This window comes from Leptopilina boulardi, unplaced genomic scaffold (assembly GCF_019393585.1).
Source record: "Leptopilina boulardi isolate dan_hultmark-lab unplaced genomic scaffold, ZJU_Lbou_2.1 LbouV2_282, whole genome shotgun sequence".
Lineage (NCBI taxonomy): Eukaryota > Metazoa > Arthropoda > Insecta > Hymenoptera > Figitidae > Leptopilina > Leptopilina boulardi.
Window position 1 is genome coordinate 96114 of NW_026137843.1, and position 22337 is coordinate 118450.

General features: G+C 32.3%; 1 non-coding gene across 1 annotated transcript; it reads right to left on the minus strand.

Moving 5' to 3' along the window:
- Positions 1-20312: 20312 nt before the first annotated feature.
- On the minus strand, positions 20313-20467 carry LOC127282153 (5.8S ribosomal RNA). The gene has a single exon (XR_007843151.1). It is a non-coding gene; the product is annotated as a 5.8S ribosomal RNA (ribosomal RNA).
- Positions 20468-22337: the final 1870 nt, after the last annotated feature.

Consider the following 22337-nt stretch of genomic DNA (forward strand, 5'->3'; position numbering starts at 1 on the left):
TCGGAAGACATGGTTTTTAATTCTTCTTGATGATATACACGCACAAATATAATAAATTTCACTTAAAATTGAGAAATAACTTTTTATTTGTAATCACAGTCACCAGAAAAATATTAAGAATTATAGCAAAAGACAATTCTCGATATTTTTACCACTACCGGTTACTTAAGTGTAAAGGTGTAGACTGTCACCATCAGCCGTAATACCAAATCATACCGGTACCTATACCTGAAAACCTATAGGGATACTTTACTGAAGTACAGTAAGTAAAGGGTGGGTCAGCATAAAAATGTTCCTCTTCCATCCTGTATATACCTCTTCAGTCCGCAATTTCTTTTCTACACTTAAAGAACTCTCATATCAGCTATGAAAATATGTATAATTTTTTCTAGCTAAAACAATAAGAAATTTTTTAATCAGATGCATCTGATAATTTCAACTAGAACTTTTTTCAGTGTATGAATGGTTATTAAAATGACTAGTATACTTTAAATGTTATCAGTAAATTAAAGAAATTAATCTTGTTAAACTGAAAAAGTGCATTTTGAAGAATTGTCTACGAGCTCATCGAGAAGGTAATTGTTGTTTTCTAAAAATTTTATCATCACGAATTTTCATTTAACATAATAGACATTTTAAAGAATTTTTATTGGGTAGAATTTCATTGCATAGAATTTTCTTTCAGATGAATTTTCATTTGTTCGAATTATTATTTGATATACCTTAAATATAACCGATTTTTCCTACTATAGAATTTTTACTTAACCGAAAAATCATTTAACACAATTTCTAATTGATAGAATTTTAATTTGTCCGAAATTGGAAATGGCCAAACAACCCTAATAACACAAGATTCCTTGAGATATATTGATAATATCCCGCAGATATCCTAGGGATGTCCTATGTATATCAAAAGGATCTCTTAAGGATATCCCAACAATTGGCGGATATGCCGATATCGATGGATATCTGAGGATATCCACAGGATATCTTCTGGATATCTATAGACTTTCATAAATGTCCTCTAGATATCCCACAGATATCATCAGGATATCCCATGGATATCGTCAGGATATCCCACAGATATTGTCAGGATATTCTCAGTATATCTTCTGGATGTCAAGAAGATGATTATTATTTAAAAACTTTGAAAAATGCGTTTCAAATCTTCATTTAAAATAAATTAGAAGCTTATAAGATTTTTGTTTTTATTATATTATTATTCATTATATTAGCTGAACAATTTTAACCTTTAAAAATATATGTTGAGATATTGAATATCCCGTGAATATCCTAAGAATATCCCACGGCCATCCTAAGGATATCCCATGGATATCCTGCGATATAATATCCAATAGATATTTTGTGGCTGTCTTAGGGATATCCTGTGGATGTCCTGTTGATGTCCCACAGACCGGCGGTATGGATATCCTAGGGATATCCCAAGATATCCTGGGGACCATTCTAGGATATCGACCATTGATATGGATATCCTATGGATATCCTAGGGATATCCTTTTGTTATGAGGGAAACAATCGACAGAACGATTTGGGCGCAATTTTTAAAATCAAATCAAAAATTATTGATAAAATTGTGATTGGTTATTGTTAAAAATCACGACGAAATCTTTCTGTTGATTGTTCGGACATTTGCAATTTCGGACAAATGAAATTTCTATTAATTAAAATTTCTGTTACACTGTAAACTGGATGGTATCATTTTGGAATGCAACGTTTTGATTCAATATAAGGTATCAAATTGATACGAATATTTGGTAAGTTCACAATAATTTGAAAAATTTACGCACGCTTATGAAGAAGCACTTTAAGTCGGTTCTACAATCCATGGTACGCGACGCGAACGTGAACGCGACGTGCTGACGTCACCCATTTGATTAACATTGTGACGTCAGCACGTCGCGTTCACGTACACGTTCATTGTAGAGCCGACTTTACACATACTTTTCGATGCGTAAACTTCAACTTTAGAGGTTAACGTTGTAAAAAAATAATTATTCAATTTTTTGAAATTTCATTTAAAAAAAAACAAAAAATAGTGAGAGTGAAAAAGACAGTGATATGTACTATCTCATGTTTTTCTGCTTTCTGTTTTACGTTTAACGTCAACGCACAAGTAATTTTCGATCGAGATACATGAGACATAAAAGGACAACATATTTGTTTTCTTTTCTATATTATAGGTTGCTTCGACAACGCAGAAAGCGTCAAACTGAAAATCATGAAAGTGACAGTAATATATATATTATATATATCAACATCTCTTGTACTAATGCCTTGTTTTTTTCACTGTTTTCTCAAAAAATATTTATTACTATAGGTTTACGATTTTAAAGGATTAGGAAATTTTCATATTAAAAAGAATAAAAATTTTAATTTTTTAGGGTTTCGTGGCCCATGGCCGAAAGCCTTATAGTTTCACTTTGGCGTCCGTCTGTCCGTAGTATATTTTGGGGCACCACAGCTCCCAAAATCAAATTTTAGGGCACAGATCCCAAATTAAAATTTTGGGGCCCCACAGATCCCAAATTAAACTTTTGGGGCACCACAGATCCCAAATTCGAATTTTTGGGCCCCACAGATCCCAAATTCGAATTTTGGGGCACCACAGATCCCAAATTCAAATTTTAGGGCACCTTAGCTCCCAAATTCAAATTTTGGGGCCCCACAGATCCCAAATCTCCATTTACTGAATGGACATTTTCCCGAATGGACATTACATGAATGGACATTACATGTCCCATTAGTTAACATGCCCCTACAATTGACATGTCCCAGTAGTTGACCTGTCTCAGTAATTGACATGTCCCAATAGTTGACATGTCCAAGAGTTGACATGTCTTAATAGTGGACATTATCGAATGGACATTTTACCTAATGTTTTAGGTAAATTTATAAAATAAATTTTGTTATTTATTTTTAAATTATTTATTTTTGATTTTTTTTTTTAATTAAAATTTAAAGCGCCATGAAACCCTAGATGTAGGCGCAATTGCGCCTAGTTCTTTTCCTATTTTTTTTACAAAATGTCATTTTTAAGGAAAAGGAATTTTTAATGAAAATTTACAATATATCAAACATTGTAATTTTTTTATTTTATGAAATAAATTTACTTACAGTGTTATTTTAGGCTTAAACAATTTTTTAATAAAAACAAAATATAATATTTTGCATCATATACATTTATTTTTACATTTTTACATCAATATTTGGCATGTAATTAAATAATACTTTTTTATTATGCATTAAAATATAAATGTTTAATATCTGTGACGAGTCGCGAAGAAAAGAGCCTAAGAGGCAAATCACTTTAAGTTATTTTTGAGTTAGTTTTACATTGTTTAAACGTTTTTTCTTAATTTTATAACAGTAAAATCAGTTTTTAGTAAATATTTTGAACATATTGAAGAATTAAACATTAATTGTTTATGATGAGAATTGATTCACTTTGTACATTTTCAATTCAAAAATTGCAAACATAACCTGACATTTTTGGACTCTTAGGTCCCTTTCTTCGTGACACGTCCCTTTTTATGCTTATAGCATAAAAATAATAGAAAAAACGAAAAAAATAAAATAAAAAACGAAAACTGCGACTACTCTTAACAATAAACTTTCCGAACAAACAATTTTCAGCGGCTGATTAAATCAGCTTTCAAGAGCAAATTATTTACGGATATGGATTCAATTTCATGAGGTCCTAGAATTCTTTCGGTCTGATTACCGAACATAATCATGCTTAATAGAATCAATTGATTCTGGAAATGTTTATCGAAGCTGATGTTAAAAACCCAGTAGGTCGCTATTAATAATAGAATCGCATTTAATGGTGTTTCTACAAAAAGTGGTTCTGCGTCAACATAACATTTGACATTTTTTATGGAGTCACCACAAATTATTAAAAATGGGGCTCTATTTACTTCCGGTGATTCCGTAGTGGCACTTTCTTCATTAGTGTCCTTAAAAAAATTTTTAAAATGTTTAATATAAAGTAAATTCGATTAATTTTATAATCATCAGAAAGAAACAATATAAATTTTTTTTTGATACAGAGAACTGAAATTATAAAACGTAAAAAGTAAATTAAATAAACAATGCGAAAAGTATTTTACATATCCAAACCTAGCGGTAAAAGAAAAATGGGTTGTCTTGAAGACGTCTTTAGGATGAATCTGTAATTAAATAATTCAATTCTAAAAATTTCTATAAGACATTCCATGTTTAAATGATATCTTTAACGCGCATGACCTAGGTACTAACGTATTAAAATTCAGAAAATGTATTTAAAAAAGGTCGATTTTTTAGCCCACTGGGAATTATTTAACATTATTAAAAAAATGTCTATTTGGTTGAATTTAATTGTTTGTACCATTGAGCATCTTGTGAAGGTTCTAAATATTTTGAACTAATTACCTCCAAAACTGTGACAAGCCTGCGCCTTTGCTGAGGTCCTTTTTTTGTTTTTTTGTTTGAAAAAAAAGAATCAACCTTTTGTAGAAAAAAAAGATCTACTCTCTCAGTAACATCTTCTTCTGGTAATGTTTGTACTAATTTTGGTATACCGTTTACCAGGTTTTTCTTCATTGAGTTAATAGACATTCCTACTAACTCACCGAATTCCCATAGAAGCTGCAAAAAAAATCGCTTTATTATTGCTTACGTTCATACCATATACGTATTGAATAATAATAAATGCTAACTTTTACTTAAAATTAAAAAAAATTGAACAAATTCAAAAAATTGTAATACTTATATTTTTGAAAATTGAACATATTAAAGAAATTAATTTTAATTTTACAAAAATAAGATTACAATTTACTTTTCAATTAAAAGTTGAGAAATGTAAATTTTAAATAAAAATTATACTAAATTTGTTTACTAAAAATGGGCCTAATGAGAAGTAAACTTAAATTACAATTTCTGCTGCATTATAAAATCTTCGTTCTGTCTAAACGCTTTATTGATTCCTCATGATTTAAAATATTGATTTTAAGAAATTATAAATAGTACATAAAAAAATTTAATAAACGAATTCAAAGTGCTTTGAATTGTTTTTCTTATCTAATTGAAAATATTTAATTATATAAAGAAAATTCTGATAAAAATGTAATAGTTTGATTTGAAAAATATATAAATATTGTAAGAAAGGGAAGGAAAAATAAAAAATTATCAAAAAAAAATTGAAAAGAGAAACAAAACTAATACGAGGAATCGGAAAAAATAAACATTTATTCACTTTGACACTTGGAGGTTAGGTTGGTAGATTTGTTTACGAATTAACCATACATTTCTATGTCTAAAGGCCAACGCACAATAACTCCGCGAAAGCCCATTAGGCTGTGTCACTTGTGACGTCGAGTCGATTACAACTGTGACGTCAGATACTTGTGTTACTCTAATGGAGAAATAAATTTGAAGTCATGTTTTTAAGTTTAAATTACATTTCAGATGGTTAAAACAGTTATCGCTATGAAAAAGATTAGATTTATTCTAATTATTAAATATATTATATATTTGGTTCACTTTCATCGGTTGGTTCTAAGGATTTTTGATTAAATATATGACAATGAGGTTAGAAATGTTTGTTTACTTACTTGTCATCTTGTACAATTGCGTTGATTTCCATTTAAAATATGTTTTTCACGTGTTGTTTATAAAAAAAGTACTGAACACTGTCTTATTATACTGTTAAAATATAAATTGCAATTTGTAAACAAACACTCTTAACCTCACTTATATTTATTTAATCATAAATCTAAGAATATACCGATGTAACTGAATTAAAAGTCTAACACATGTAATGAAATAAACACACTTTATTGTTATTATATGTCAGTAAGCAATTTAACTGCTTAAAACCTAGATAAATTAGATAAAAGTCATTTGAACTATAAAAATAACTAAAATTTTTTTAATGTTATTGTAAACTTATTTAACTGCTCACTATTTATAAATTTTTGCTTCTCTCTTACTTAAAATTCATAATAAAATTACTTTTTATACCTTAAAATTCAGTGCAGTGAAGAAATTTAATAATAAACTTGACAATAAGAGCATGCCAGCCATGACAGTTATACATTGATACCAATTTAGGTATCAAAAAATGATCCCAATTTCCAGATCATTTCTTGAAAATGATCCAAATATTCGTATCAATTTGATACCTTATATTGAATCAAAACGTTGCATTCCAAAATGATACCATCCAGTTTACAGTGTAACAGAAATTTTAATTAATAGAAATTTCATTTGTCCGAAATTGCAAATGTCCGAACAATCAACAGAAAGATTTCGTCGTGATTTTTAACAATAACCAATAACAATTTTATCAATAATTTTTGATTTGATTTTAAAAATTGCGCCCAAATCGTTCTGTCGATTGTTTCCCTCATAACAAAAGGATATCCCTAGGATATCCATAGGATATCCATATTAATGGTCGATATCCTAGAATGGTCCCCAGGATATCTTGGGATATCCCTAGGATATCCAAACCGCCGGTCTGTGGGACATCAACAGGACATCCCAATTTCCAAATCATTTTTTGAAAATGATCCAAATATTTGTATCAATTTGATACCTTATATTGAATCAAAACGTTGCATGAGTTGATCCAAATTATGCTATCAATTTGATACACACAGGAAAACTGTGTATATGATTTTTCGGTTAAGCAAAAATTCTGTAGTATGAAAAATCGAATATATGGAAATTAAATCAAATAATAATTCGAACAAATGAAAATTCATCTGAAATAAAATTCTATGCAATGAAATTCTATCTCATGAAATTTCTTTACAATTCATATTATGTTAAATGAAAATTCGAGCAAATAAAAATTATGTGAAGTGAATTTTCGTTAATATCAAAATTCTGTAATATAGAAAATCGTTTTGATGAAAATTCTGCAAAATACTAATTCGAACAAATAAAATTTCGGCTAAAAAATAATATGACATATCAAATTCCATGAAACGAAAATTCTGACTAATGATTTTCAAAACATATTCATGCATCCCAAATTTTATGTTAAATATTATTTATGTCAAATGAATTTTGGGGGTTAATCATGTGAGTCTTAAATTTTTATAATTTCTAAATTAAATTAAAAAATTTTGAATTTTTTGAAAATGCATGCGAGAAATTCTTAAGAAAAATATAACATCTTTCGATAATTATTAAATTTAATATTTAAGTTGGTCAAAAGTGGGAGAGGTGCTTTCCCTTAAGGTGGCATAAAGGATTAAACATGAAAAATAAATGGGTCTTTTTAAAAAAATGTCTGAAATTTAACTCTGTTTATTAAAAAATGTATTCCGTGCATTAAAAAGAAAATAATTTGGAAACCCAGAATTTAAAAGCATAAAAATAGTGCAAGAGGCAAAAAATTATGGGTAGAATACACAATGGAAAATTGGAAATAAAAGGAATAGAGACATTAAGTGGTGGGAATATACCCTTTCTTCTCACGGAACTAAAATGTCCATCGCCCAATAATTTTAGGTAATTCATTTTAACAATAAACTTTACAGCATTTATTCACATCTTTTTTGAAGATTGTATTATATTATTCTTTAAATTCTGGGGAATCCCGACTAGAGCCCATTTGAAAATAATAAAATAAGTATTTTAAAACGGAAAAATTTTTATGGTAGGGGCCCGGGATACTCCTACATTTCTGTAAAATTTTTTTCTGTGCTGTAGGATCCCCAGCCCATATGTTTATGACGATATTTTTGCATGATTTAAAATTCTAAAATCAGATATATCCATGAGTAAAAATAACAGAAAATAAATATCTTTTATTACTCTCTTTCATTTTATTGCATAAATTTTGGGTGTAGTTCCGAAAAAGGAACCCCTCCGATTTTAATAAAACTTGGTGTACTTACGTAGTTTTTTGCGCTAAATACGAAAATCATAGTGAAAATTGCCGCAAATTTGATTATCATGGTAAAAACCATAAAAAACACCATAAAATCATGGTTTTTTGCGTTTAGCTTATTCAATTATCAAAATTTTAAAAAATGCATTAAACAAAAGTTGTAGCTCTCATAACATATATATTCACCATTACTCAGCATCCAACGAATTCCGCAAAATACTTTCGGCCATATCCACCCCCTCTCGCCAACGTTTTTTTAAAAAGAAAAGTGAGCAGTACCTTACGCGGCCGAAGGCCGTGTTTAGTATTTTGCGTTTACCGCTGCTGTAGACTCCACCCCACAATTTCCGCAAAATACTTTGGGACCATTTTTCTCAAAAAATAATGACTTTTGGTAAAAAATGCATAAAACATAAAATGTGTGTTTTTTAGAGATCTGCAACTTTTGTCTAAAACTTTTTTCGAAATTTTTTGTTTTTTACGAGATAATCGGAAAAAACCATGATTTTATGGTGTTTTTTATGGTTTTTACCATGATAATCAATTTTGCGGCAATTTTCACTATGATTTTCATATTCAGCGCAAAAAAATACGTAAGTACACCAAATTTTATTAAAATCGGAGGGGTTCCTTATTCGGAACTTTATCCGTTTTAAATATAAAATGTAAAAAATTTTTTAACATATTCATATTCCTCAGAATTACACGATTACGAGCATATGTTGTTCCAATAAAAAATTTTAATACTTAAAATTTTAATAATTTTCGTTGAATGAGGAGGCCTGAACCTCTTAGTCTCGCTCTAATTATAATAACTTTTAAGAGGCACACAGTAGTACTGACCCCCGCGGGCCTGAGTGGGGGTATACTGCTTCCCTTCACGGGGCTAACTGGGACACTGCCGCTGCCCTCCTAGAGCTAAATAGTTTTGCAGGAAGGTTAAAGGTCATGTCTCAGATTTTTTAGTACTTCAGGTCTTAAATAACTGTACCAAATATGAATTAGATATTTTTATAATTTTTCAAGATTTTTGCATTACAAATTTCTCGACACATTTTTTACGACTCCTTTATTTTACAAAATTTTAAAAATATGTTATGAACATTTTTTATGTCAAAAACATTGAGGTTTAATAAAAAAATTGAAAAATATCAATTTTTTAAATAATTTAATTTTAATATTTTAATATCTGCGCAATCAGTTTTTGTTGTAAAAAAATATTTTTACAAATTTTGAGACCTCATTAAAAAACCATGGAATTTTTATAAGATGTCGCACATGTTTAAATATTGAAAATAAACATTTATTTATAAATAAATTATTTAAGAAATTAATAGTTTTGAATTTTTTTTGTTAAACCTCAATGTTTTTGACATAAAAAAGCTTCTTAATATATTTTTAAAATTTTGAAAAATAAAGAAGTTGTAAAAAGAAAGTGTCGAGAAATTTGCAATACAAATATCTTGAAAAATTATAAAAATATTTAAGGGTACAATCACACGACTTTTGGAAAAACCATTCTTGTCTTTCTCTCTCCTATTACAGACGCATAAGTTTGTCTCACTCTGCATTTTCCGTCTTTGGGAAATGTAAGAAAATGCAGAGTGAGATAATCTTATGCCTCTGTCGTAAGAGAGAGAAAGACAAGAATGGTTTTTCCAAAAGTCGTGTAACCATGCCTTAAATCATATTTGGTACAGTTATTGAAGACCTAAAAAACTACTTATAAACAAAAAATAAGAAAAATCTAAGACATGACTTTTTTTGACTATAAATTTTTATTTGCCAGAATTTTTCTCTACGCAACTCTTTATTTAAAAGAATTGTAATTTAACTGAATTATCATTTAATAGATTTAGAACAGAATAGATAATAATTCTAATATTTTCTAATTCATCGAACTTTAATAGACCTTTTCATGCTGATCATTCTGTCCTCTTCCAACTCATGCGTCATTGTATGCGCTAGATAAGGACAGAACGATCAGCATGAAAAGGTCTGTACTATACAAAAGGGTGTATGTACTTTTAAGTCAAAAAGGCGTTTTCTAAATTCTTTTTTTCTAAAAAATTTATTTTCAACACCCTAAAAAAAGTAATTTTCAATCTAGAGGATTGCTCTAAAATAAATGCATATTTTCCTCTTAATTTTGGTATCAAAATTATTATTCTTCATTTAAGAGGATTTTCCTCTTAAATTAAATGTCGACATCCAAACCTCGTAAAATTGTTTTTAATGTCAAAGCCATCAATAAAATATTTATAATTTCAATCAAATAATAAAATCTTTGCAGAAAATACATTTTTAAATTAAAATTATGTAAAATTATAATAGTTCATTTCAATATAATAATAAAAATTGTTTTTTAATATAACATTAACAATGTCATGTTTTTGGTTAATTATCAACATTTTATATTGATAATTAAAATACAAAAAATAAGTTTTCATTAATCAGTTGTAATGATCAACGAGATTTTCAGCGCAAAAATAATTTTAAAACATGATGATATGTTTAAAAGTTAACATTTTTTATAGGACAGAAAAAAATTTCATATATGAAATTATTTAACGTTTTAAAACTTTTTTAAAAAAGTAAATAAAAAGATTTAAAAAATTCGAAAGATTCAAAAATGGGGTTATAGTATTTCTATTTACCTGAGTAGTAAAATTTCACAAGAAATATCCAAATTTTTTTAAATCTAAAAATAGCGTTAAAAATATTCATTTAATTTGAATTTAACTATATTTTCTGTATTTTTAATAAAGCAAATCCATTTTTTTGTCCTTTTTGTTGACATTTTACCAGAAATATTAAAACTGAAAGGTTAAAAAACAACTTCACAACTATCATACCCAGGGAAAGGGATCAAACGATTACATTATTTTTTTCCGTTTCCTTTTTTTAAATCTTCTAAATTTAAAACGGAAAATCTTAATTAAAGAGGAAAATACAAATGGAATCCTTTTGTCATTCTTCCATTAAAATGAAGAATAAAAATATTCTACATTTCAATTGAATAATCTTGTTTTAAGAGGAAATATTTAGAGGATATTAGAAGAGGAATTTTCCTCTAAGTATAAGATTACTTTTTTTTGGGTGAAGTAATGAAATAAAAATTTTAAGAAATTTGTTTTTTTAAATTTTTAATAATTTTTTTATAAACAATTGAAATTTTAAGTGCTTCCTACACGCGATTTTTTCAATTTTTTTTTGCTATGTGTTCTTTAAAATGTAGTTAACCAAGATAATAGACATTTTAGGGCAAATGAAACGGTTTTTTTATAATTTGACTTTTTTCCGAGCACTGCATATTACGCGCAAGTACTGCCGCGCGAGAGCCACGCACGTTCAACGGCGCCCAACCTTTAGTATTTAATTTTTTTCTGGTATCAGTTAGATTTTTTACAATATACAATTTTTATTATATAATATTTTATAATAATATATTTTAATACTTATTATAATATTTTATAATATAATATAATAATATTTTCTATAATATTATAAACATTCGTCCGATCATCCTGACAAAAAAATCGAGACATTTTAATCTTTGGTTCGCCCAATTCTCGCAAAAGAGTGTTGATTTTTCTAATTTTTATTTCATTATCTACTTTTCTAGGAGGTCTATGTTAGATCTTAGGTGTTATTTTGATTAAATATAATGACAATAGGTCTAGGATAAGCTCCTTAGATTTTATTAGGGCTTGCTGACAAATATTAAATAATTTTATTTGATGATGTTTGTAGATGTCAGTATTGTCATTATCAGGCTCTTCCAAAGAGGAAAAGAATTCGAGAAACGGGTTCTGCGAATTATCTGCCAGCTCCAGAGTGTTCTCCTCCCCCGTACTTAAAATACTAGTTGAAGATTCCTCATCTTCAGCTTGGTTTTGTAATTCATCTACCAAGTTTCTGTAGGTCACTGTTTATTTTATTAGTAGATGATATAATAATAAAGTTTTTTGGTGCGTATTGTTTTTAAAAACCATTTGTCAGAGTTGGCATATATCATTTAGTACAAATAATTTAGTTTTTAATGTGTTTAATGCGCATTTGTTTTCTTTATTATATTGAAAAGTTGGCATTTATCATATAAGTGGATGATATAATATTAAAGTGTTTGGTGCGCATTGCTTTTAGATATTTACATGTTTTTATATTTTAATGTTGGCATATATAATTAAGGGAAATAATTTTTATATTTTGTTTCAAGTTATTGGTGCGCATTGTATTTGTGTATTTATGTTTATATATTTTAGAGTTGGCAATTATTCTTTATGTACACATGTTAAATATTGGATAAACTTTTTAGTGCGTATTGCTTTTGTGAATTTATATGTATGAATTTTTTAGAGTTGGCAATTATTTTTTTAATTGGGTATGTTAAATTATTTAGTGTGAAATTCTTTTAAGTGTATGAATGAAGATTCATGTAAATTTTAGCAAGATCTTTAAAATATATTTATATGTTTTCATATTCTAGAGTTGGGATATTTTTTTTTTTGTGGAAAAAAATTTATATTTAACAGGCCAACAAAATTTCAAGAATTTCATGGTGCTCAAAGAGTTACAACGGATTCTTATAGGATTTTGTCCGTAGAATCCGAATCTGGCCATAAAAATGCTGTATTTGCTCTAGTTTTCGAGCAATTTAGGTTTAAAGGTGCCAAAAATTGAATTTTTCGCACGTTTGAACGTCTGTAAAACAATAAAGCTACACAATAAAACAGTCCGCATACGACGAAAAGAAAGCTTAATTATTAAGGGAGAGTCGGTAGTGGCGAGACACGTTTTGTTTTTTTGTTATAGCACTCACATTTTCAAGAACATCAAGTCTGTATATATATCCATGGACAGGTGTGACTCTATACTGCAAATTTAAGTTATACAGTTACAGAACAGATATTGGAAAAAAAAGTTATTGCCGATTTACGATAATGTCTCGCGACTACCGACATAAAAAATCGTCCGTAGTGGCGAGACACTATCTTAAAATCAGAGTCTTCATCGTTCAAACGTCACAAAAACAAAGGAATCAAAGAGAAAGAGTATAATAATTGATGCCTTTAAATCATAATATTGTTTCATTCAATCATAAAAAAACAGGCAAATATTTTTCTCATTGTGAGCCGCTAATCCATGTCACAGTTATTAAAAACATATAAGCTTTTCTTCCTGTTAATCTTTTTCAATTTAAACTATAGTTATGACATGTACAATATTATTAGATATAAAAAAGCCACTGCCGACAACAAGTGTCTCGCCAATGCGGAAACAGCATTTTTCGGTAATGACGATGTACAATCCAATGCATCGAACAATAATTCATAGTGCTCTGGAAATTTTGAAGGAAACTTAAATACTAAAGACTCAAAACATTTAACCCTTCAGAAAATTCCGGAAATTTTTATATATTATCACTTATACCGCTGGGAAATAAAACTTTTAAAATATCTTGAAACTGTTATTAACAGTATAGCGATATTTCGTACATCAAAAACGTATGTATCATATTGAAAAGTTAAAGCACAATAAAACTTGACTTTCAGACCAGAAGTGCCAGCACAGTCAGTTCAGCTGTCTGAAATATCCTACTGTCTCGCCACACCGGCTGTCTCGCCACTGCGGACAACCCCTTACCCTTTGAGACCCTAAAACAAAAGATTAGGTTATGTACACTTTAAAATATTGGGAAAAGTTTTTGAATTCGCGGATGCCCGAATTATGCTCAGTGCTTTCACGTGCATTTCCTAAGGTATATAAATGAAGAGACTAATTGAACTTAAATTGTTATTTAGATCTTTTGGGGTTGTTAATTACAAATTTAAAGTTAGATTTTAAACATTCAAAATGGCGGATCCAATATGGCGGACACGAAAATTAAAAAATCGTTGGGTTTGTCATAAAACTTGGTACTGGGGAGTTTTTGAGGTTGCTGATTACGAATTTAAAGTCAGATTTCAAAAATTCAAAATGGCGGATATAACATGGCGTACACAAAAATTAAAAATTGTTGGGTTTGCCAAAAAACTTGGTACTGGAGAGTTTTTGGGGTCGCTGATTACAAATTTAACGTCATATTTTTAAAAATTTTACTGACGGATTCAATTTTGCGGATATAAAAATTAAAAGTTTGTATTTTGATAAAACTTGGTATTCGAAAGTTTTCAGGGTAGCTGATTACGAATATGAAGTCAGATTTTAAAAAGTTAAAATAGCGGATTCAATATGGCAGACAAAAGAAATTGAGAATCTTTCGGATTGTCATGAGACATGATTCTAGGGAGTTTCTGGTATCGCTAATTACGAATGTAAAGTTAGATTTCAAAAATTTTAAATGGTGAATACAATATGGCGGAGATAAAAATTAAAAGTCGTTCGCATTTTCATGAAATTTGGTCCTGGGGAATATTCGGAGTAGCTGATTATGAATTTTAGGTCAAATTTCAAAAAATCAAAATGGCGGACCCAATATGGCGGCCAAAAGAATTCAAAATCGTTCGCATTTTCATGAAATTTGGTACTCGGAATTTTTTGATAGCTGATTACCAATTTCAATTCATTGAATTGCCTTTACCCAGCCAATAAAGGCAACCGAAAATTAAGTTTACCCATCCTGTAAACGCTAAATAAAAATTCTAATAAAGGCAAGATGTAATGTATTTTGAGTAACCAGTTCAGGCATAACTGAAAAGAGTTTACCCAGCCAGTAAAGGTAAGGTACAAATGTCTTCACCTGGCCAATGAAGGCAAGAGAAAATTAAATTTACCCGTCCAGTAAAAGCTACATAAAATTGTCCGTATCTAGCCAATGAAGGCAAGATGTAATGTATTTTGACCAACCAGTTAAGGTAAGTCTGGGAAGTGTTTACCCAACCAGTAAAGGTAGAATTGTCTACACCCGGCCAATGAAGGCAAGGAAAAATTACATTTACCCGTCCAGTAAAGGCTAGCTGAAATTGTTCGCATTCAGCCAATGAAGGCAAGATGTGATGTATTCTGACCAACGAATTAAGGTAAGCCAGAGGAAGGTTTACTCGTCAAGTAAAGACTAGATATTCTTATATTTAACCAGCCAAAAAAGGCAAGATAAAAAGTATTTTCATCAACCAATGAAGTCAAGCAAGTGGAAAGTTTACCCAACCAATAAAGGTAAGATAGAGGTGCCTTTACTTGGACAATTTCTACATTTAGCTTTGAAGAAAGTTTCGTTTGTTTGCTTTTCTTTTGTGCTTTTAAGGACAATCGCGCAGAAGATTCCAATAGTAGTCTGCCATCATATGGCTGTCCCACCTGCCTTGATATCTTTCTTCCATGGTTTTTAAGTCCTGGTGAAATCGTTCCCCTTGCTCTTCACTAAAATCTCCAAGGTTTTCTGGAAATCTGTTTAAGTGTGAATGTAGGTAGTGGACTTTAATGCTCATGTGAGCACCTAATCTTTGAAAATTATGAAGCATATTTTCAACCAACTCTTGATAATTTTGTGCCTTCTGGTTTCCTAAAAATCCCTCTATGACTAGTACAAAACTTGACCAAGCAGATTATTCAACATTTGTCATCGATTTGCGAAACTCTAAATCCTTAATTAGCATTCGAATTTGGGATCCATCAAAAATACCAGCCTTTAATTTCTCCATACTAATTTGTGGAAAAAATTTACAAATGTATTGAAAACACTTCTCGTTTTTGTCTGAAGCTTTAACAAATTGCTTCATGAGACCCAATTTGATGTGTAGTGGAGGAAAAATTTTTTTTTTTCTGTCGACCAAAGGCTGGTTTATAACATTTGCTTTACCCACAGTTAAATTTTTTCTTGGTTGCCATGTTTTTTTCGTCCAGTCTTTTACAACCATCAATAAAGAGTCGAAAACATTCAGATCGATATTCTTTTACTCCCATTTTTAAAAGAAGTCCAGCAATGTCTTGACAATAAACAATCTCTTTATTTTCGCTGAAGTATGGAAGAATATCCTGCTCTCTTTTCCTAAAGTTTGTTATTCTAACTTCTGGACCCAGAGAGTTTTTTTTTAATCGGGATGCTAAAAGTTCAGATGCCTCTTTAGACAGATTAAGATCCCGTACTAAATCATTCAGTTCAGCCTGAGACCACTTTTGTGGCTTAGATAAATTTTCCTCATCTTCACCTTCGTTGTTAAAATCTGAGAAACTGTCAAGATCCATTGGTTCATTTTCTTCAAAGCATAATGAAGAATCTTGTGATTTAAAAGGTGATATTGGAACGTTTTCATTTTGTGGTATAGGCTGTTTCGCTGACTCTATGTTAGGATAATTCCATGCTTTCCTTTTATAACTATTAATTCCTTTTACATTAACCGTGCAAAAGTAGCAATCATCAATATGGTTTTTCGGTTCCATCCAAATCATTGGCAAACTAAATTTCATACCACGTCTGTCTCCTTTAGCCCACTTACGTCAAGATTCGACACAATTTTTGCAAACCTTATGGGGAACCCAAGATTTGTCTTGTTGACTTAATGCGAAGCCAAAATAAGCAAAATATGACTCTTTCACGAATTCAGTAATATTTCGCCTTTGTTTTAATAGAGTGTATTCACCACAAATGTAGCAGAATACATCTGGATGATTCCGGCAATTTTCTCGTTTCGAACTCATATTTACACGAAGGAATGAAATAAATGACAAGATTAGTAATACTACAATATTTATTTGTTTCCTTAGCAACGTATATGCCAAACATCTGAACATCGTCGTCAAATCAATTTTTTGGGAACAAAATAAACTTACATGTATTTAAACAATAGAATTAAACAAAAGACAAACTGTGACATAAAAAGGATACGAAAAATAACTTAAATTTTTTAAAAAAACCAGCTTTACACACTGAAAAAATATATTTCCCATTTTCAACGAATTTGTCAGTGCTCACTCTATGATACCGAAAAATTGGAACTTACAGAAATCTCATAATCTGACTTTAAATTCAAAATCAGCAACCCTAAAAATTTCTCAATAACAAATTTCACAACCATCAGAAAGATTTTTAATTTTTGTGTCCGTCATATTAGGTCCGTCATTTTGAATTTTTGAAATCTGACTTTAAATTCGTAATCAGCGACCCCAAAAACTCCCCAGTACCAAGTTTTATGACAAACCCAACGATTTTTTAATTTTCGTGTCCGCCATATTGGATCCGCCATTTTGAAATTTTGAAACCTGACTTCAACTTCGTAGTCAACGGCCCAAAAATACTAAAAAAACAATTTAAGTTCAGTCCTATGCATTTGGGAAATGCACGTGAAAGCATTGAGCATAATTCGGGCATCCGCGAATTCAAAAACTTTTCCCAATATTTTAAGGTGTACATAACCTAATCTTTTGTTTTAGGGTCTCAAAGGGTAATAATTAAGCTTTCTTTTCGTCGTATGCGGACTGTTTTATTGTGTAGCTTGATTGTTTTACAGACGTTCAGAAACTGCCAAAAAAGCAGTTTTTGACACCTTTAAACCTAAATTTCTCGAAAACTAGAGCTAATCCAGCATTTTCATGGCCAGATTCGGATTCTACGGACAAAATCCTATAAGAATCGGCTGTAACCCTTTGGGCACCAAAATTTTGTTGGCCAGTGATTTGATCCAAGTTTTTGTTACGCATTGCTTTTGTATATTTATGCTTGTATTTTTTTGGCGTTGATAATTATTTTTTTAGCAGTTATATTAAATTTTTTCAAAGTATTTGGTGCGCATTGCTTTTGTGTATATAGTAAATTTTTATAAGGGACAGCGGGAATCTCGTTAATCCATTATGCGCGTATGAAAGAGTCTTTGTTGTAGCTTGAGAGGAGCTTTTGTTAGAATCTCAATGTCGATAGACAAGCTAGTCATAGTTACTCCCGCCGTTTACCCGCGCTTGCTTGAATTTCTTCACGTTGACATTTAGAGCACTGGGCAGAAATCACATTTGGTCAACACCCGCGAGGGCCATCGCAATGCTTTGTTTTAATTAGACATTCGAAATCCCCTTGTCCGTGCCTGTTCTGAGTTGAGCGTTGAATGGCAGCCGAAGAGGACGACCACGACGGCAGAACCATCACGGAAGCCTCGCAGCAAGGAAGATCCGCGGGAGGCCAAGGTACGGGACCGAGCTCGGATCCTGACTCCCGAAAGAATCATTCACCTCGCCCAGGCCCGGCACGTCAGCCAGACCCGCTTCCCGACCAAGCCCGACACGCCCCGCTCCTCAGAGGCAATCCTTATTCCGAAGTTACGGATCCAGTTTGCCGACTTCCCTTACCTACATAAGTCTATCGACTAGAGGCTCTTTACCTTGGAGACCTGCTGTCGATATGGGTACGAACCGGCGCGACACCTCCACGTGGCCCTCTCCTGGATTTTCAAGGTCCGAGGGGAAGATTCGGACACCGCCGCAACTGCGGTGCTGTTCGCGTTCCAAACCCTATCTCCCTGCTAGAGGTTTCCAGGGAACTCGAAAGCTTATACAAAAAAAAAACTCTTCCCGGATCTCCCAACGGCGTCTCCAGGTTATTTTGGGTTAACTTCTGCGCACACCGCCGCGACCCTCCTACTCGTCAGAGCTTCATATTAAAAAAAATAAATTTTTTGATTCTCTTGCCGCTGACGGCAGACTATAGGCGCGACGCTTCAGCGCCATTCATTTGCTGGGCTAGTTGCTTCGGCAGGTGAGTTGTTACACACTCCTTAGCGGATTCCAACTTCCGTGGCCACCGTCCTGCTGTCATAAGCAACCAAAGCCTTTCATGGTATCCCATAAGCGTCGACTTTGGCGCCTTAACTCTGCGTTTGGTTCATCCCACAGCGTCAGTTCTGCTTACCAAAATTGGCCCACTTGGCACTATGATCCGAAATCTCATGGCTTCATAAATTCAAGCAAGCCAGAGATCTCACCCATTTAAAGTTTGAGAATAGGTTGAGGTCGTTTCGGCCCCAAGGCCTCTAATCATTCGCTTTACCAGATGAGACTCACTTAATTTTTTTATTAAGCGAGTGCCAGCTATCCTAAGGGAAACTTCGGAGGGAACCAGCTACTAGATGGTTCGATTAGTCTTTCGCCCCTATACCCAGTTCCGACGATCGATTTGCACGTCAGAATCGCTACGGACCTCCATCAGGGTTTCCCCTGACTTCGTCCTGACCAGGCATATTTCACCATCTTTCGGGTCCCAACGTGTACGCTCTAGGTGCGCCTGTACTCGCAATAAGTACGTGACGCCTCGGGAGTGCGGGGATGCATCGTAACGCAACCCATCCTTAGTCGACACAAGGTCAACCTTAACCCAATGACTCGCGCACATGTTAGACTCCTTGGTCCGTGTTTCAAGACGGGTCCTGAAAGTACCCAAAGCAATAGCGTCGCCAACCGGTATTTAATTTGAGCCGGTCAGAGAGCAACACCGACCAACAGCTGAACAGGCTCGGGGACGGCACTAGGTCCGCACCACCAAGAAACACTATTCTCACTTGCAGTGTGCCTGACGCATTCAAATAAGATGCGACTCAATACCATTTTCGAGTACCGTCGGGCAGTCAGTCGGTTTATAACTAGGGGTCTGCTTTATACACAGGTTAATGTGACAAAACAGTCTACCACCCAGACCGTAAACTGACACCCAACGGGTTGCGACGTTCTACTAGGGGAGAAGTGCACGCCGACAGCCCAACATATCGCAATAGTTCCGCACGTTGCGAGACCGAAGTCCCGAACAGTGACGAGAAAACCACACGAAAGCCAGTGCCGCTGACGATGAATCTCCCTCTATGGGTAAGTGGCCCCATTCAAGATGGACTTGGACGCGGTACAACGTCACGGGATAAATGGATCCTCCCAAACACTACATTTCTCAACGGCATAAACCGTGGGATTCAGTGCTGGGCTATTCCCTGTTCGCTCGCCGCTACTAAGGAAATCCTTGTTAGTTTCTTTTCCTCCGCTTAATAATATGCTTAAATTCAGCGGGTAGTCTCGCCTAATCTGAGGTCGTCAATAAGAAAAAAAAATAATATATTTTTTTTATAATACAAAAATATCAAAAACAAATATTCACTTATTTGTATCAAATAGACAACATTATATAAAAATGATTTTATTATTAATCGTCGGTCGAAGTAAAATTTACTCATTGACACAACGACAATAGTCAATCAAATATAAATTTAAAATTCATGTCTTTTTTTTGATACGTGAATTAAATCGTTCAAATAATAATTTGTTTGACTTGCCATTTTGTATTATATATATTATTTTTATAATATAATAATTCAACTTATTTCAAACGACATCAATATATATTTTTTTTATTATTATTATAAAATATTATTTGATGAACGTTCATTATTTCGCTTAAATTATTCAAATATTGAATAAAAAGCAGTTTTTATATTATAAACGACCCTCAGCCAGGCGTGGTCCGGGAATCGTATCCGTGGACCGCAATGTGCGTTCGAAATGTCGATGTTCATGTGTCCTGCAGTTCACAATATGACGCGCAATTAGCTGCGTTCTTCATTGACCCACGAGCCAAGTGATCCACCGTTCAGGGTAATCATTTTATATTTTTAATATTTTGTTTCAAAATTCGATAGTCCGATTTTGATAGGACAAGATAATAAAAAAAAATTATTTTTATTAAACTTGCTTCAAAGCGGTTTTGGTACAAATTGATAAATGTAACAATTTGTACCGGCCAGCCGATACGCTAACGTTTGATTAATAAATAAATATTAAAACAAACGCGCGTAACACTAGCATAAAAGTGCCATTTAAAGGCGCCGGGCGAAAATTCATTTAAAAACCACAGAACATACAATTTATACATAAAAGTATTATTGATGGTCCTTTACAATGTTACCACGGCAGACACTTTATTGGCCAGAACAGTAAACGAAACAAGCGTTTATACTGACGGCTCGTTCAAAAATTTATTATTTTTTGAAAATGTTGAAGATAGTTTGAAAACTCGAAATCTTTTTTTATTGTATATACAGCCCTATCGTTGTAAAACTGTGACTCACTCGAGTCCATATTGCTGACAAATGTTAGAGAAAGTTTTAGGGTAAATTGCAAAAGGTACGTCATCAGGTAAGAAGGGCTGTACATTAACGCAGGTCAAGATTGAACCGTCAGTCTGTGTTCGGCACCGTTTAAGTAAACTCCTGTTTACACACTTGTAACTAAATCTTTAAGTGTTTTGAAATAAATTTTGCTCCTACATTTTACACTTCCGTTTCAATTTTATTTATTAAACCTCAACAGGTTATGGGCCCAGAGCTAAAAACGGTGAAGTGTCGTGTAGTGTGTAACTGAGTGCAAGTGTAAGATAAAAGTATTTGTCATTGTAAAATAAAAAGGCGAAAATGGATTTCGCGAATGTGAAAATTGAAAAGTTGCGTGACAAAGATAATTGGCACATATGGAGTTTTGTAATACGGACATTGCTAGAAGATAATGATGATGTTTTAGCAGTGTGTGAAGGAAAATTAACTAAGCCGGCACAGGACTCAGAAAATTACGAGACCAAGTTAAAAAGGTTCACCAATGCTGACAAAACTGCTAGAAGGATAATTGTTCATTCCTTGGAAAGAAGACCAATGGAGTTGATTGTAAGCTGTACTACTGCAAGAGATATGTGGATGAAATTAAATTCAGTATACGATATGAAATCGGAAGAAAATCTATCTGCAGTGCAAAAACAGTTTTATGATTTTAAGTGGACAGAAAGTGAAAGTGTTGACTATAACATTTCGAAACTGGAAGTGTTATCAAGCAAGATGAAAAGTCTTGGAAGTGAACTTTCGGAGGGTATGTTTATGAATCGGATTTTATCTTTGTTGCCTCAAAAGTTTAATCACTTTCATAGTGCGTGGGACTCAGTTGAAGATAGTAAAAGAACTGTGGACAATTTAACAACACGTTTAATGTCGGAAGAAATGAGGTTCGCGGGTCAAGAAGTTTCGTATGAGAAATCAACGGCTTTGGTTGCTGATAAAAATAAACCAAAGACTTTTTATCCGAGACAAAACAATACTAATTCAGAAAATAAAAAACAAGGTTCAACATGTTTCAATTGTGGAAAACCTGGTCATGTGAAGAAAGAATGCTTCAGATGCTACATTTGTAAGAAGGGAGGACACAAAAGTGACAAATGCTATCGAAGGAAGGAGGGTTATAATGGAAACCGGCCGACGTCAAATCAAGAGGACGATTCTTCAAAGAGAGGAACAGGATTAATTGCAAGCCAAGCAATGACAAAAGGTGACGTTTGGATAATTGATTCTGGTGCATCGGATCACATGTCGAAAAGGCGAGATTGGTTCTCAACGTTCGAAGAATTTGCAGAACCCCTGAAAATTGCAGTAGGTGATGGAAAAACAATTACAGCTTGTGGTAGAGGTAATATAAACATTATAACGTA